This window comes from Trachypithecus francoisi, unplaced genomic scaffold (genome assembly GCF_009764315.1).
Source record: "Trachypithecus francoisi isolate TF-2019V2 unplaced genomic scaffold, Tfra_2.0 Lachesis_group12, whole genome shotgun sequence".
Classification (NCBI taxonomy): Eukaryota; Metazoa; Chordata; class Mammalia; order Primates; family Cercopithecidae; genus Trachypithecus; species Trachypithecus francoisi.
In genome coordinates this window covers 4,688,015-4,704,886 of record NW_022681457.1, presented here as the reverse complement: position 1 = coordinate 4,704,886, position 16,872 = coordinate 4,688,015, and the positions used below count along the sequence as shown (strand labels likewise).

The following is a 16,872-nucleotide window of genomic DNA, read 5'->3' as shown; positions in this document are numbered from 1 at the left end:
GCAACCTCCTCCTCCTGGGTTCAAGTGATTCTTCTGCCTCAGACTCTGGAGGCTGACCTCGAACTCCTGACCTCAAGTGATCTGCTCACCTCGGCCTCCCCAAGTGCTGGGATTACAGGCATGAGCCACCACACCCGGGTTTTTTTTTTGTTGTTGTTGTTTGTTTTGAGATGGAGTCTCACTCTGTTGCCCAGGCTGGAGTGCAGTGGTACGATTATGGCTCACTGCAACCTCTGCCTCCCGGGTTCAAGCGATTCTCCCGTCTCAAGCCTCCCGAGTAGCTGGGATTACAGGCGTTGCACCACCACACCTGACCAATTTTTGTATTTTTAGTAGAGACAGTGTTTTGCCATGTTGGCCAGGCTGGTCTTGAACTCCTGACCTCAAGTGATCCACCTGCCTCGGCCTCCCAAAGTGCTGACATTACAGGTGTGAGCCACCGTGCCCAGCCCCTCAGCTTCTGTTTCTAACCACCACCAACGCCGCTGCTCTACCACTGACATACATTGCAAACCCACCCACTTCTCTCCAAGGCCACCATCCTAAGTCAGGTTCCCATCGTTTTCTACAAAAATAATTATAGCTGATTGTAATGGGTTGCATGTCGTTCTCCAAAAAGATAGTCTATGTCCTAATCCTCAGAACTTGTGGTGACCTTATTTGGAAAAAAGGGGTTTTGCAGGTGTAATTACATTCAGGATCCCAAGATCCTGAATTATCTGTGTGGCCCCTAAATCTGATGACAAGTGTCCCCCTTTTTTTTTTTTTTTTTGAGACAAGTCTGTCACCCAGGCTGGAATGCTGTGGCACAGTCTCAGCTCACTGCAACCTCCGCCTCCCAGGTTCAAGCAGTTCTCTGCCTCAGTCTCCTGAGTAGCTGGGAGTGCACACCCAGCTAATTTTTGTATTTTTAGTAGAGGTGGGGTTTCACCATCTTGGCCAGGCTGGTCTTGAACTCCTGACCTCGTGATCCACCCACTTCGGCTTCCCAAAGTTCTGGGATTACAGGCATGAGCCACCGCACCCGGCTGACAAGTGTCTTAAGAAACACACAGCGGAGAAGACACAGAAGAGGAGAGCACCATGCGATGGTAGACACAGAGACTGGAGTTCTGCAGCTACAAGCCGAGGAACTCCTGGAGTCACCAGGAGCTGGAAGATGCAAAGAACTGATTTTCTCTCAGAGCCTCTGGAAGGAGCGGGGCCCTGGTGACACCTTGATTTTGGACTCTGGCCTACAGAACTATGCAAGAATAAATTTCTGTTGTTCTAAGTAGTAAGTCTGTGGTAATTTGCTATTTCAGCCATGGGACACTAATACACCAATCCCTTCTTCCCACCCACTGATCCTTCTTCAGAGGTGAGTTCATGAGTAACCAGAAGTCAAAGGGTAGGTGGCAGAGTGCAGTGGTGCAATCATGGCTCACTGCAGCTTCCATGCTCACCAACTTGGTTTCTTTTTTCCTAGGCACACAGGAGGACTTCATTTCCCAGGTCTCCTTGCAGTGAAGTTGAGGTCATGTGACTGGTCTTGGGCCAATGGAATGAGTGCAGAAGGGAAGTAGCCCATTTCCAGACTCAGTCTAGAATGTCCTCCATAATCCTTACTCTTTCTGCCTTCACTCACTGGCTGCAGGAAGCTGAGAATTATCCTTGGACTTACATAAAGCATTCTGGACTTTATGTAAGTAAGAACCTATTGTATTAAGCTACTAAGATTTTAGGGTTGTTTGTTAAAGCAGGTAACCTTAAACATCCTAACAACTACAAATAGAATACCTGTTACTGCATACACTATATATATCAAAACATTATTATGGGCCAGGTGAGGTGGCTATAATCCCAGCACTTTGGGACACCGAGGCAGGAGGATCACATGAGCCCAGGAGTTCGAGACCAGCCTGGGCAACATAGACCCTGTCTACAATAACAAAAAAATTATCTGGGCTTTGGTATGTGCCTACAGTCCCAGCTACTCAGGAGGCTGAGGGAGGATTGCTTGAGCCTGGGAGATCGAAGTTGCAGTGAGCCGTGATTGCACCACTGCACTCCAGCCTGGATGACAGAGCAAGACCCTACGGGGGGGTGGGAGGGAGGAACACCAGGAGCTACCAGAAACTGAAGAGTCAAGGAAGGATTCTCCTCTGAGCCTTTGAAGGAAATGGCGTGCTAACACCTTAATTTCGGACTTTTGGCATCCAGAACTGTGAGATTATATATATATATATATGTATATATTTGTTGCTTTAAGCCACTAAGTTTGTAGTAATTTATACAGCAGTCTCAGGAAGCGAATACACCTGCTCAATCAGACACTCTGGGAGCAGGGCCTAGCAATCTGTGTGTGGGGTTTTTTTTTTTCTTTTTGAGTCTCACTTTGTCAGCCAGGCTGGAGTGCAATGGCACGATCTCGGCTCACTGCAACCTCCGCCTCCCGGGTTCAAGCAATTCTCCCGCCTCAGCCTCCTGAGTAACTAGGATTACAGGCGCCCACCATCATGCTCAGCTAATTTTTGTATTTTTAGTAGAGACAGGGTTTCACCAATTTGGCCAGGCTGGTCTTGAGCTCCTGACCTCAGGTGATCCACCCACCTTGGCCTCCCAAAGTCCTGGGATTACAGGCAAGCCACTGCACCTGGCCTGGCGATCTGTGTTTTAACAAGCCTTCCTGGTGACTCTGATGTGCACTAACATTTGAGAACAGCAATTCTACCCATTTAATTCACCTGATCCCCTCCTCCTTTATTGGCAAATTCCCTCTTGCTTTTCTTCCTTCCTTTTTCACTGGCTGGTTCTGCTCAATCCTCAGTGGATCTTCCTTTTTCTAGCTTCTAAAATTTGGGGAGTCCCAACCCTTTCCAGCTACACTCACTCACGAGATGATACCATGCAGTCCCATAGTGTTCATGGCAATCTACAATACTGGTGACTTATCCATTTATATGCCTAGCCTCAAACTTTCCTCTGAACTGCAGACTCAGGGGGATTCATTTCCCAGGTCTCCTTGCAGTGAAGGACAAGTTAACCTCTCCCTTTGGCTGTGTAATCGACATCTCAAACTTAACACGTCCAAAACGAGACTATTGATTCCCTCCCAACTCGTGCACACTCCAGTGCTTTCCTTTTCAGTAAATTGTTACTTCATCTTTCAATTCTGCAGGCCCAAAGTTTTGGAATTTTTTTTTTTTTTTTTTTTTTTTTTTTTTAGGTCTCGCTGTGTCATGCAGGCTGGAGTGCAGTGGCATGATCATGACTCACTGCAGCCTCAATCTCCTGGGCTCAAGTGATCCTCCCACTCAGCCTCCTGAGTAGCTGGGACAACAGATGCGTGCCACCACACCTGGCTAATAAAAAACAATTTTATTTTCTTTCCTTTAAGTGACAAGGCCTTGCTATGTTGGCCAGGCTAGTATCCTACTATCAAACTCCTAGCCTCAAGCAATCCTCCCACCTCGCTCTCGCAAAGTGCTGGAATTACAGGTGCAAGCCACTGCTCCCGCCTGAGTCATTCTTGATTCCTCTCTCTCACCCCCAAACCTAATCACCGTTAGTTTTCTAATGGTCTGTAACAAATTACCCCAAACTTAGCAGTTGAAAACAATAAACATTTCTTAGGCCAGGAGCAGTGGCTCACGCCTATAATTCCAGCACTTTGGGAGGCTGAGGCAGGCGGATTACGAGGTCAGGAGTTCGAGACCAGCCTGGCCAACATAGTGAAACCCTGTCTCTGTTAAAAATACAAAAATTAGCCGGACATGGTGACGCATGCCTGTAGTCCCAGCTACTCGGGAGGCTGAGGCAGGAGAATCACTTGAATCCGGGACGTGGAGGTTGTGGTGGGTTGAGATCGCACCACTGCACTTCAGCCTGGGCAACAGCGAAACTCTGTCTCAGAAAAGAAAAAACAATAAATATTTCTTATCTACTGTAGTTTTTGTGGATCAGGAATCAGGGAGCAGCTTATTTGGATGATTTCTGCTCAGTGTTTTATGAGGTTGCAGTCAAGATGTTGGCTGGGGCTGCAGTCATCTGGAGATTTAACTGCGGCTGGAGGATCCACTTCACCATGGTTCACTCACCTGGTGCTGGTTGCTGGCAGGAAATTTCAGCTCTTCTCTTATATGGATCTCTTCACAGATTGCTTGAGTGTCCTTGCCGTATGGTGGCTGGCTTCCTTTAATAAATCAGTTGAAAGGAATGGGCAAGTGAGAAACAGGAATGCTTTTTATGACCTAGTCCCGAAGTTCCCCACCATTACTTCTGTTCATTGGAAGCCAGTCGTTAAGGAGAGACTGCACTCAAAGATTGGGGAAATAGACTTTATTTTTCAAAGTGTCAAAGAATTTGCAGACGTATTTTAAAACCACCGCACAATCTGTCAACAAATCATGTCGGCTCTATTCTTGAAGTAGATCCAGAATTTGACCACTTTTCACCATCTCCATTGCTATTACCGAGATCTAATCACCACCATCTCTTGCCTGGACTAGAGATTTCTTCCTGACTGGGCTCTCTGCTTCTATCCTTAGCCCACTGATACGATTCGGCTGTGTCCCCACCCCAACTCTCATCTTGAATTGTAATGTCCATAATCCTGGTGGGTCAAAGGAGAGAGCAGGTGGAGATAATTGAATCATGGGGGTGGTTTCCCTAGGCTGTTCTTGTGATAGGGAGTGAGTTCTCACGAGATCTGATGGTTTTATAAGGGGCTCTGAGGGTTTTATAAGGGGGCTCTTCCCCGCTTCGCTTGTGAAGAAGGTATCTTTTTTTCCCCCCTTTGCCTTCTGCCGTGATTGTAAGTTTCCTGAGGCCTCCCCAGCCAAGCTGAACTGTGAGTCAATTAAACCTCTTTTCTTTGTAAATTATCCAGTCTTGAGCAGTTCTTTATAGCAGTGGGAAAACAGAGGAATACACCCATACACCCTATTCTCTGCCCAGAAGCCAGGGGGGTCCTGCTGTTAAAATGAAAGTCACTCCTTGACTCACAACCCTCAAATAGCTTTCATCTCACCCAGAAAAAAAAAAAAAATTTGCGACCATGACCCATAAGGGCCTCCAAATGATAGTCTGGCCCCTGCCACTTCTCTGATCTGATCTGTTGCAACCCTTTCGTCAATCACTGGGATCCATTCATATCAGACTCCTTGCCATTTCCAAGTGTACTTCTGCCTCAAGGCCTTTGCTGTTGCCATTTTCTTTGCCTGGAATGTTCTCCCGCATGCTGTTCACAAGGCTCCCTTCCTCATCTCCTTCAGCTCTCTGCTTAAATATCACTTCCCCCAAGGGTCCTTCTTGACTACCCTGTCTAAAGTAACTCCCTGTCAGCACTCTTACTCTCTGAAATTCTTTCTGTTTAGGCATGTACTCTCTTTGTGCAACTGGAATGTAAAATCTTTTTCATAACTGTATCCCAGGGGTCTAGGATAGTGTGGGGCACATAATTCAATAAATATTTATTGACCGACTGAGACTTTTCCTGGTGCCTTGAACTCACAGTTTGCCCTGCCTCAGGGCCTGTGGACAGCCTCGAGGCTTGAGATGTTCACACACAGTTTTCACCTGGTAAATCATCCTTTAAGCCTCAGCTGTAGTGTTATTTCCTTAGAGAAATCCTCCTTCTAAATTAGGTCTATGGGCCAGGTGCTGTGGCTCATGCCTGTAATCCCAGCACTTTGGGAGGCTGAGAAGGGCAGATCATCTGAGGTCAGGGGTTCAAGACCAGCCTGGCCAACATGGCGAAACCCTGTCTCTACTAAAAATATGAAAATTAGCCAAGTGTAATGGCAGGCACCTGCAACCCCAGCTACTCGGAAGGCTGGGGCAGGAAGAATTGCTTGAACCCGGGAGGCGGAGGTTGCAGTGAGCTGAGATTGTGCTGCTGCACTTCAGTCTGGGTGACAGTGAGACTCTGTCTCAAAAAAAAAAAAAAGGTAGATAAAAATAAATAGGTCTATGGCCTTTTTCTGTCATAACTTTTTTTTTTTTTTCTTGAGACAGGTTCTTACCCTATCACCCAGGCTGGAGTGCAATAGTGTGATCTTGGCTCACTGCAACTTCTGCCTCACGGTTTTAAGTGATTCTTGTGCCTCAGCCACCTGAGTAGCTGGGATTACAGGTGTGCACCACCATGCCAGGCTCATTTTTGTATTTTTAGTAGAGATGGGGTTTCACCATATTGGTCAGGCTGGTCTTGAACTCCTGGTCTCATGTGATCTGCCCACCTTGGCCTTCCAAAGTGCTGGGATTACAGGCGTGAGCCACCATGCCTGTTCTGTCATAGCACTTAATACACTTTATAATGTAATTATTTGTGATATCATCATATATGTGTTTTCTTGTTGTGTGAAGCAAAGTGAGGGCAGGAATGGGGCCTGTTTTGTTCTCTACACTATTCCCAGCTCCTAGCATTTAGTAGACTCTCGATAAATACGTGTTGAAGGATTGAATGATTCCCAAGAATTGTGATGCACTCTTAGAGCACCCCCAAAATTTCCTCTTCATCTCTTTGTTCAATCATAACAATTTAAGCCTGTGATTCTCAAAGTGTGGCCCAGGGACTCCTGGGGGCTCGTGAAACACTTTTGGGGTTCCATGAGGTGAACATTATTTTCATAATACTACTAGGTTGTTATTTGCCTTTCACTCTCATTTCCTCTTTGAATATAGTAATGTTTGCCAGAAGGTACAAGACATGAACTATTTTGACACACTTGGTGCAGAAGCAGATATGAGAATCCAGCTGTCTTCTATGAAGCCAGACATTAAAGAGATTTGCAAAAATGTAAAATGCCATTCTTCTCCCAAAAATTTCTTGAGACGGAGTCTTGCTCTGTCGCCTAGGCTGGAGTGCAGTGGCAAAATCTTGGCTCACTGCAACCTCCACCTCCTGGGTTCCAACGAGTCTCCTGCCTCAGGGTCCTCAGTAGCTGGCATTACAGGCCTGTGCCACCACGCCCGGCTAATTTTTTTTTTTTTTTACTTTTAGTAGAGACGGGGTTTCACAATGTTGGCCAAGCTAGTCTCGAACTCCTGATCTCGTGATCCATCTGTCTTGGCCTCCCAAAGTGTTGGGATTACAGGCGTGAGCCACTGCATCCGGCCCCAAAGTTTCTTTTGGTGTAGAAACTATAGTTATTTTAAATAAAAATGTTATTTTGACACATAATGAATTTTTAAACAATGATTATTTTAGAAATTTAATATTGATAGATACAACTTACATAAACATACAACCCATATAAATATAACTCATAAATTATTGGAGTCCTTAATAATTCTTAAGAGACCACAAAGTATGAGAACGGATGACCTAAGTAAATCTTTGAGTTTTTTATTCTTGTCTGCAACCTAGTAGGCTTCTGAGCCCTCTTAAGGCAACGTCCCTCTCTGCCTTGTTGGACGCATATTTAAGGTTTGTTTTCTAGTAGGCGATCTTTAAGTGTGAAAGGTTTGAAGGCTAGAAGGAATGAATGAGACGATTCTCCCACTTCATCACCTCTTCTTCCTTACGTGGAAGTGGAAGCAAAGCGCATGCATCAGAGAAGGGACTTGTCTTAGAACCCTGCCTGAAGTGTGGCGTCGTGGGTGTCTGTGATGGGATGGGATGGGGTATGGGGTGTGGTGCAGCGCGTGAGCAGTCAGAGGATGTGCGCACGTGCGTGCAGGCAGAGACCAGGGAGTTGGGGAGGGTGGAGTGGCGAAAGCATTCGCTATGGTACTAGGGAAGGCCTGAGGGGCCGTGGCGGCGGCGGCGGCGGCGCATGCGCAGAGAATCCGCGGGAAAGGCCGCGAGCCACGCAGATCGAAGGGTATTGCCCGAACTGATCCGTCGACGCCTGAAGGGGCCTGAAGAGGTTGCTAGGCTTCTCAGCTGGGGCTTCTTCACCCTCATTTTTGTCTGACTGGCTGGACTGAAGAACCTGGCAGAAGCCTCGGGGCTAGGGTGAGGGTCACTTGGCCCAGGGAGTCCTGAAACGTTCCCAGATCTGGGGTGTGTGGGGCCGGGCGCCATTTTCCAGGCCCGGGCTCACTGGGCTCCCCTGACGGGTGACAGTTGGCTGGGAGCCTCCTGGTTGCCCTGGGCTCTGTGGAGCTGAGGAGGCAAAGGCGTCCCTCCTTTACCCCCCACGTAGGACACAAGAAACTGTCTTCTGCTTTCCTTACTCATCCAGTCTGAGTTTGAGCCAATTCCTTAACAGGATTCAGCCATCAGTCCCTGCCTTTGGGGAAAGCCATCAGTGTCAACTGCCTGGGTGGCAGAAACCCGGGTCCAGCCCCTTCACTGGTCTGTTAGGGCAGTTATTTTCTGCTTTTTGAAGAAATGGGACACCAGCTCCCTATTTTCCTTTTTTGGAGGTTATAGTTCCAGGGAAGGAGGTAATGTGAGGGGAATGGGCATTTCTGGGGGATCCTGAGCACTCCCCACAGGGCATGAGCTCAGGAGTTGCTTGGGATGACGGTGCAGGGGCGCCATGGAGGGTTGCACCCATATGGGAGGAGGAGTCTGCCTGGGGCTCAAGGGGCTTTATGGGTGTTGAAAGTGGCCAGTTAGCCAAAACTCAGTTCTCTCACTTCTGTAAAGCTTGTTTTTAAGGACAACTATTCTAGAATGTGTTTAAGAAACATGAATCTATTATTTTTTATTTATTTTGTTGAGATGGAGTCTCACTCTGTCACCCAGGCTGGAGTGCAGTGGTGTGATCTCAGCTCACTGCAACCTCTGCCTCCCAGGTTCAAGCGATTCTCCTGCCTCAGCCTCCCGAGTAGCTGGGACTGTAGGCGCACGCCAGGCTGATCTCAAACTCCTGACCTCAGGTGATCCACCGGCTCCAGCCTCCCAAAGTGCTGAGATTACAGGCGTGAACCCCCGCACCCAGCCTATTATTATTATTTTTATGAGACAGGGTCTCTCTCTGTCTCCCAGGCTGGAGTCCAGTGGCACGATCACTGCTCACTACAGCCTCGAACCTCTGGGTTCAAGCAATCTTTCCACCTCAGCCTTTCAAAGAGCTGGGATTACAGGCTGAGCCACTACAGGCCTGGTTTTCAGTTATTTTGGGTGTATACCCAGAAGTGGAATTGCTGGATCATATGGTAATTCTATTTTTAAGTTTTTGAGGAACCACCATAGTGTTTTCCATGGTGGTTGCACCATTTTACATTCTGATGAGCAAGGCATAAGGATTCCAATTTCTCCACATCCTCACCAACAGTTCTTATTTTCTGCCTTTTTATGTTAGCCATCCTAATGGATGTGAGGTGTTATCTCATTGTAGTTTTCATTTGCATTTCCTTAATGATTAGTGATGTCAAACATCTTTTCATGTGCTTTTTGGAGACTGGTATGTCTTCCTTGGAGAAATGTCTATTTAAAAGTCTTTTGCCCATTTTTGAATTGTGTTGTTTGTTTCTTTGTTGTTGAGTTTTAGGAGTTCTCTATATATTCTGAATATTAATCTCTTATTAGACATATGATTTGCAAATATTTCCTCCCATTCTGTGGGTTGTCTTTTCACCCCTTCGATAGTGTCTCTTGATGCACAAATTTAAAACATTTTAATGAAGTTCTGTTTGTCTGTTTCTTCTTTTGTTGCTTTTGCCTTTGGTGTCATATCCAATAATTCATTGCAGATGCACTATCATGAAGCTTTTGTCATATGTTTTCTTCTAAGAATTTTCTAATTTTAAGTGTTACATTTAGGTCTTTGGTTTATTTTGCGTATTTGTATGTGGTGTCAGGTAAGAGTCCATCTTTACTCTTTTGCATATACATCATCCAGTTTTCCCAGCATCATTTGTTGAAAAGACTGTCCTTTACTCACTGAGTGGTCTTGGCACCCTTGTAAAAAGTCATTTTTCCATATATTGTTTCTGGGCCCTCTATTCTGTTCCCTTAGTCTGTATCTTTATGCGGGTAACACACTATTTTGATTACTATAGCTTTGTAATATTTTTTGAAATCAGGAAATGTGAGTACCCCAGCATTTTTCTTCTTTTTCAAGATTATTTTGGCTATTCAGGGTCCCTTGAGATTTCATGTTGGTTTTAGGACGTGTTTTTCTGTTTCTGCAAAAAAAAATAAAATAATAAAAAAATAAAAAAGCTACTAAATCTGTAGATTGCTTTGGGTAACACTGACATCTTAACAGTATTAAGTCTTCCAGCCTGTGAACATGGGATATTTTTCCATTTATTTATGTCTCCTTTAATCTTTTTCAGCAATGCTTTGTAGTTTTCTTTGTACATGTCTTTCACCTTCTTGGTTTTTTTTTTTTTTTCTTTTGAGATGGAGTTTCGCTCTTGTTGCCCAGGTTAGAGCGCAATGGCACAATCTTGACTCACTGCAACCTCTGCCTCCTGGGTTCAAGCGATTCTCCTGCCTTAGCCTCCTGGGTAGCTGGGATTACAGGCATGTGCCACCATGCCCGGGTAACTCAGTAATGGAGTCGGGGTTTCTCCATGTTGTTCAGACTGGTCTCGAACTCCCGACCTCAGGTGATCCCCCGCCTTGGCCTCCCAAAGTGCTGGGATTACTGGTGTGAGCCATCGTGCCTGACCAAATTAATTCTTAAGTATTTTTTTCTTTCTGATGCTATTACAAATTGAATTGTTTTCATAATTTTCTTTTCAGATTGTTCATTGTTAGTGTATAAAAATGCAACTGAGTTTTGATTGTTGACTTTGTATCCTGCTACTTTGCTGAATTCATTTATTAGCTCAAAAAATTTTTTGATGAAATTTTTAGGATTTTCTACGTATAAGATCATATCATCTTTCTAGTTTGGTTTCCTTTTATTTATTTATATTTTTGCCTAATTTCTCTGGCTAGGACTTCCAGTACTATGTTGAATAAAAGTGGCAAAAGTAGGCATTCTACACTTGTTTCTAATCTTAGAGGGAAAGCTTTCAGTCTTTCATCATTAAGTATGACATTTGCTGTGAATTTTTCGTATATGGCTATTATGTTGGGATATTTTCCTTTTTTTTTTTTTTTCTGAGACATGGTCTCACTCTGTCACCCAGGCTGGAGTGTAATGGTGTCATCATGGCTCACTGTAGCCTTGACCTCCTGGGCTGAAGTGATTCTCCCACCTCAGCCTCTTGAGTAGCTAAAAAAATTTTTTTGTTGAAATGAGGTCTCATTTTGTTGCCCAGGCTGTGTTTTGTTTGTTTTTGTTTTGTTTGTTTGTTTTTTGAGATGGAGTCTTGCTCTGTCACCCAGGCTGGAGTGTAGTGGTATGATCTTTGCTCACTGCAACCTCTGCCTCTGGGGTTCAAGCGATTCTCCAGCCTTAGCCTCCCAAGTAGCTGGGACTACAGGTGCATGCCACCACATCTGGCTAATTTTTGTATTTTTAGTAGAGAGCAGGTTTCACCATGTTGGCCAGGCTGGTCTTGAACTCTGACCTCAGGTGATCCACCTGTCTCGGCCTCCCAAAGTGCTGGGATTACAGATGTGAGCCACTGCACCTGGCCCCAGGCTGGTCTTGAACTCCTGTATTCAGCTGGTCATCAGGCCTCCCAAAGTGGGGATTACAGGCATGAGTCACCATGCCCAGCCATATTTTCCTTTAACTCCTAGATTGTTGAGTTGTTTTTTTTTAAATCATGAAAGGGTATTGAGTTTTGTCAAATGTTTTTTCTGCATCAATTGAGATGATCATGTTTTTCTTTCATTCTGTTAATGTGGTGTATTATATTGATTGATTTTTGTATGCAGAACCATCCTTGCATTCCAGGAATAAATCCCACTTGGCATGGGGTATAATCCTTTTTTTTTTTTTTTTTTTGAGACGGAGTCTCACTCTGTCGCCGGGCTGGAGTGCAGTGGCCGGATCTCAGCTCACTGCAAGCTCCGCCTCCTGGGTTCACGCCATTCTCCTGCCTCAGCCTCCCGAGTAGCTGGGACTACAGGCGCCCGCCACCTCGCCCGCTAGTTTTTTGCATTTTTTAGTAGAGACGGGTTTCACAGTGTTAGCCAGGATGGTCTCGATCTCCTGACCTCGTGATCCGCCCGTCTCGGCCTCCCAAAGTGCTGGGATTACAGGCTTGAGCCACCACGCCCGGCCTAATCCTTTTAATATGCTGCTGAATTAGGTTTGGTAGTATTTTGTTTAGGATTTTTGCATCAAAGTTCATAATGAATATTGGTCTGTAGTGTTCTTTTCTTGTAGTGTCTTTGTATGGCTCTGGTATTAGTACAATGTTGGCCTCATAGGATGAATGAGGAAGTGTTCCCTCTCCAATTTTTTGGAAAAGTTTGAGAAGGATTGATATTAATTCATTAAAGGCTTAGTAGAATTCACCCATGAAGCTATCAGGTCCAGAGCTTTTCTTTGTTGAGAGATTTTTGATTGCCAATTAAATCTCCTTACTAGTTATAGATCTATTCAGATTTTCTGTTTCTTTGTGATTTAGTCTTAGTAGATTTTGTATTTCTAGGAATTTGTCCATTTAATCTAGGTTGTCCAGTTTATTGGAGTACAGTTGTTCATAGGTTCATAGTACTCTCTTATAATCCTTCCTATTTCTGTAGAATTGGTAATAATGTTCCCATTTTCATTTCTGATTTTAATAATTTTAGTCTTCTCTTTTTTTCTTAGTACATCTAGTTAAAGGTTCGTCAATTCTGTTGATATTTTTAAAGAACCAACTTTTGAATTCTCTATTGTTTTTCTATTCTCTATTCATCTCTGCTTTGGATTTAGTTTGCTTTTCTAGTTTCTTAAGTTTTAGAGTTAGGTTATTGATTCAAGGTCTGTTTTTTATTTATTTATTTATTTATTTTTTTTGAGAGGGAGTCTTGCTCTGTTGCCCAGGCTGGAGTGCAGTGGTGTGATCTCGGCTCACTGCAACCTCTGCCTCCTGGGTTGGGTTCAAATGATTCTCGTGCCTCAGCCTCCTGAGTAGCTGGGATTACAGGTACCCACCACCACGCCCAGCTGATTTTTGTATTTTAGTAGAGATGGGGTTTCAGTATGTAGGTCAAGCTGGTCTTGAACTCCTGATCTCAGGTGATCCACGCACCTCAGCCTCCCAAAGTGCTGGGATTACAGGTGTGAGCCACTGTGTCCAGCCTCTTTTTCGTTTTTTAATGTAACTATTGATAGTTATAAATTTCCCCCTTAGCATTGCTTTTGTTGCCTCCCATAAATTTTAGTATGTGTGTTTTCATTTTCATTTATCTGTATTTTCTAATTCACCTTGTATTTTCTTCTTTGATCCTTTTTTTTTTTTTTTTCTTTGAGACGGAGTCTCGCTCTGTCGCCCAGGCTGGAGTGCAGTGGCGCAATCTCAGCTCACTGCAAGCTCCGCCTCCTGGGTTCATGCCATTCTCCTGCCTCAGCCTCCCGAGTAGCCGGGACTGTAGGCGCCCGCCACCACGCCTGGCTAATTTTTTGTATTTTTAGTAGAGACGGGGTTTCACCTTGTTAGCCAGGATGGTCTCGATCTCCTGACCTCGTGATCCGCCCGCCTCGGCCTCCCAAAGTGTTGGGATTACAGGTGTGAGCCACTGCGCCCGGCCCATTTGTTGTTTAAGAGTGTGTTTAATTTCCACAAATTTGTAAAAGTTTCAGTTTTACTTTTTTTTTTCTTTTCTTTTTTTGAGAGGGAGTATCGCTCTGTCGCCCAGGCTGGAGTGCAGTGGCCGAATCTCAGCTCACTGCAAGCTCCACTTCCTGGGTTTACACCATTCTCCTGCCTCAGCCTCCCGAGTAGCTGGGACTACAGGCGCCCGCCACCTCACCTGGCTAGTTTTTTGTATTTTTTAGTAAAGACGGGGTTTCACTGTGTTAGCCAGGATGGTCTCGATCTCCTGACCTCGTGATCTGCCCATCTCGGCCCCCCAAAGTGCTGGGATTACAGGCTTGAGCCACTGCGCCTGGCCTCAGTTTTACTTTTGTTATTCATTTCTAACTTCATCCTATTGTGGCTAGAGAAGATATTTTGTATGATATTTATCTTTCTAATTCTGTTGAGAAAAGGAAATTTGTGGCCCACAAATTTGTGGTCTGTCCTGGAAAATGTTTCATGTGCACTTGAGAAGAATGTGTATGCTGCTGCTGTTGGGTAGAGTGTTCTGAATGTATCTGTTAGATCTAGTTGGTTTATTGTGTTAAGTCTATTTCCTTGCTTATCTTCTGTCTGCTCATTCTATCCGTTGTTCATAGTGGGATATTAAAGTCTCCAATTATTGTAGAACTGTCCTTTTATCCTTTCAATTATGTGAGTCTTTTCTTCATATATATATATACACACACATATATATACACATATATACACACATATATACATATATATACGTATATACATATATACGTATATATATGAAGGAATTAGGAGTAAACAAGAGGAGTTGGTCAACATACAGCAGGTTCATCTCATTGTACAAATGTAATTTCTCAAGCTTCAGTTCTTTGGGCATCTGGCTTGTTGGAAAGTTGGTCTGGTTTCATTTTCATATCCTTCCTTTATTTTGGACCTCAAGTTACACATTTTAGGCCATTTGATATTGTCCCACAGTCACTAATGCTCTGGTAATTGTTTTCAGTCTTTTTTTTCTCTTTGTGCTTCATTTTGGATTGTTTCTATTGCTATATCTTCAAGTTCACTGATTTATTAAAATCTGCCAGTAATCTTCAGTGAAATTTTCATTTCAGGTGTTGTATCATCTCTAGAAGTTTTATTTGATTTTTAAAATATATCATGGCCAGTCATGGAGTCTCGTGCCTGTAATCCCAGCACTTTGGGAGGCCATGGCAGGCAGATCACATGAGATCAGGAGTTCGAGACCAGCTTGGCCACATGGCAAAACCCTGTCTCTACTAAAAATACAAAAAAAAAAAAAAAAAAATTAGCCAGGTGTGGTGGTGCACACCTGTAATTCCAGCTACTTGGAAGGCTGAGGTAGGAGAATTTCTTGAAATGTGGAGGCAGAAGTTACAGTGAGCTGAGATCAGTGTAGGCAACAGAGTGAGACTCCATCTCAAAAAAGAAAATATCTGTCTGTCTGTCTGTCTAGCTAGCTAGCTATCTGATATTTCCTCATTCTGTTCATGCTTTCAAGTCCTTGACCATACTGAGCATATTTGTAAGAGCTATTTTAGTGTTATGATGTGTTAATTCCGTTAGTCAATCATTTGTGTTTTTGTTTTCTAATTGTGGGTCACTTTTCCTGCTTCTTTGCATGTCTAGTGATTTTTGACTAGATGATTGACATTATGAATTTTTTGTTGTTCAGTGCTAGGTTTGTCTGTATTATCTTAAGGAATGTTGGCCTTTGTTGTAACAGGCAGTTACTTGAAGATTAGTTTCGGCTCTTTAAGAGTTGCTTTTAAGACTTTTTTTTTTTTTTTCCAGGTCTAAAGTAGTCCTACTACTAGAACTAGAGCTAGTTTATGCCACCTTGAATGTTCCAAGTATTCAGTAAAGTCTCTCCATACTGGCTGGTGGAAACTTAAGTAATTCTTGTTCTTCTTCAAATTCTAGGAATTGCTTTACCTATAGTTCCTCAGCAATTTTCTTTCCTTGGAATTTACTCTTTGCCTGTTCTTATGAAGTTTCATAAGAATACATGTGCAGGTTGATATTTAGCTAATGGCTCAAAAGTATTTTATCCAGATTCCTAGAGCTCTTTCTCTGTGGCTCCCTTCTGTTGAGTACTTAGCCCAGCTAATTCTAGTCACCTAAGCCTTCCTGAACTGATTTTTGCCTCAAGTACTGAGACTGCCAGGCTCTGTTGGTATTCTTCCTCCTGCGCCAAAGTTTGGAAATCAGTAGCAGAAAAACAGGGCAATGATGCAATGAGTTACCTTGTTTTTTGGCCTTTTTTAAAGAGATTGCAATGCTGTACTGCCTTTGTTTAATATGTGAAAATAGTTGTTTCAATTATTTGTACAGCTTTGTAGTGTTTTTGTGGAGGTAAGTCCAGACACTGTTTTGCTTTCATGGTCAAAAGTGGAAATTTCTTCTCCCCCCTTTTATCTGGATCCTGTATATCCTTCATCTCTGTTTTCTTAAAATTATTTTTAATTAATTAATTAAATTATTATTATTATTTTTGAGATAGGGTCTTCCTCTGTTGCCCAAGCTGGAGTGCAGTAGTGCGATCTTGGTTCACTGCAACCTCCCCCTCCTGGAGTTGAGTGATTATCTCACCTCAGCCTTCCGAGTAGCTGGGGCTGCAGGCGTGTCCCACCATGCCTGGCTAATTTTTGTATTTTTTGGTAGAGATGGGGTTTCACCATGTTGGCCAGGCTTGTTTTGAACTCCTGACCTCAAGTGATCCTCCCACCTCAGCTTCTCAAAGTGCTGGGATTATGGGCATGAACCACTGCACCTGGCCTATTTTATTTTATTTTTTTTAGGGAATAGGGTCCCACTCTGTTGCTCAGGCTGGAGTGCAGTGGTATGATCATAGTGCACTGCAACCTTGAACTCCTGGGCTCAAGCAGTCCTCTCCACTTAGCCTCCCAAATAGCTGGGACCACAGGCATGTACCACTATGCCTGGCTAATTTTAATTTTAATTTTTTTTTTTTTTTTTGGTAGAGATAGGTTTTCACTGCATTGTCAAGGCTTATCTTGAACTCCTGGCCTGAAATGATCCTCCTGCCTTGGCCTCCCAAAGTACTAGGATTACAGGCATGAGCCCCTGTGTCTGGCCTATCCTTCATCATTCTTGTTCTTGTATTGCTCAATTTAGTTTTACTCACAGGAATTTCTCCTCATTGTGGCTTCTGGGTTGGAAAAGATCCCTGGTTGGTTAATTTTAAGAGTTCATAGAATCTAGCCTGCCCTGGTCCCTTCAGTTTCTATTGTAGACTCCATGCACTCAACTGTTATTGATTAGGCAAGACATCTTCTAGTTTTA

The 16,872-nt window shown here is 43.9% G+C and overlaps 1 protein-coding gene across 5 annotated transcripts in view; it reads left to right on the top strand.

The window, feature by feature from the left end:
* The first annotated feature begins 921 nt into the window (after nt 1-921).
* Nucleotides 922-16,872, top strand: part of SLC6A16 (solute carrier family 6 member 16) — a 31,904-nt gene continuing 15,953 nt past the window's right edge. Inside the window, exon 1 of one of the 5 annotated variants that reach the window (XM_033223994.1) lies at nt 922-1,684. The gene's annotated coding sequence lies outside the window, so the exon portion shown is untranslated. Of the gene's footprint in view, nt 1,685-7,763; nt 7,943-7,963; nt 8,377-8,792; nt 8,815-16,872 lie in introns of those variants that run through there. The other 4 variants (XM_033223998.1, XM_033223997.1, XM_033223995.1 and 1 more) reach the window with 4 other exon arrangements.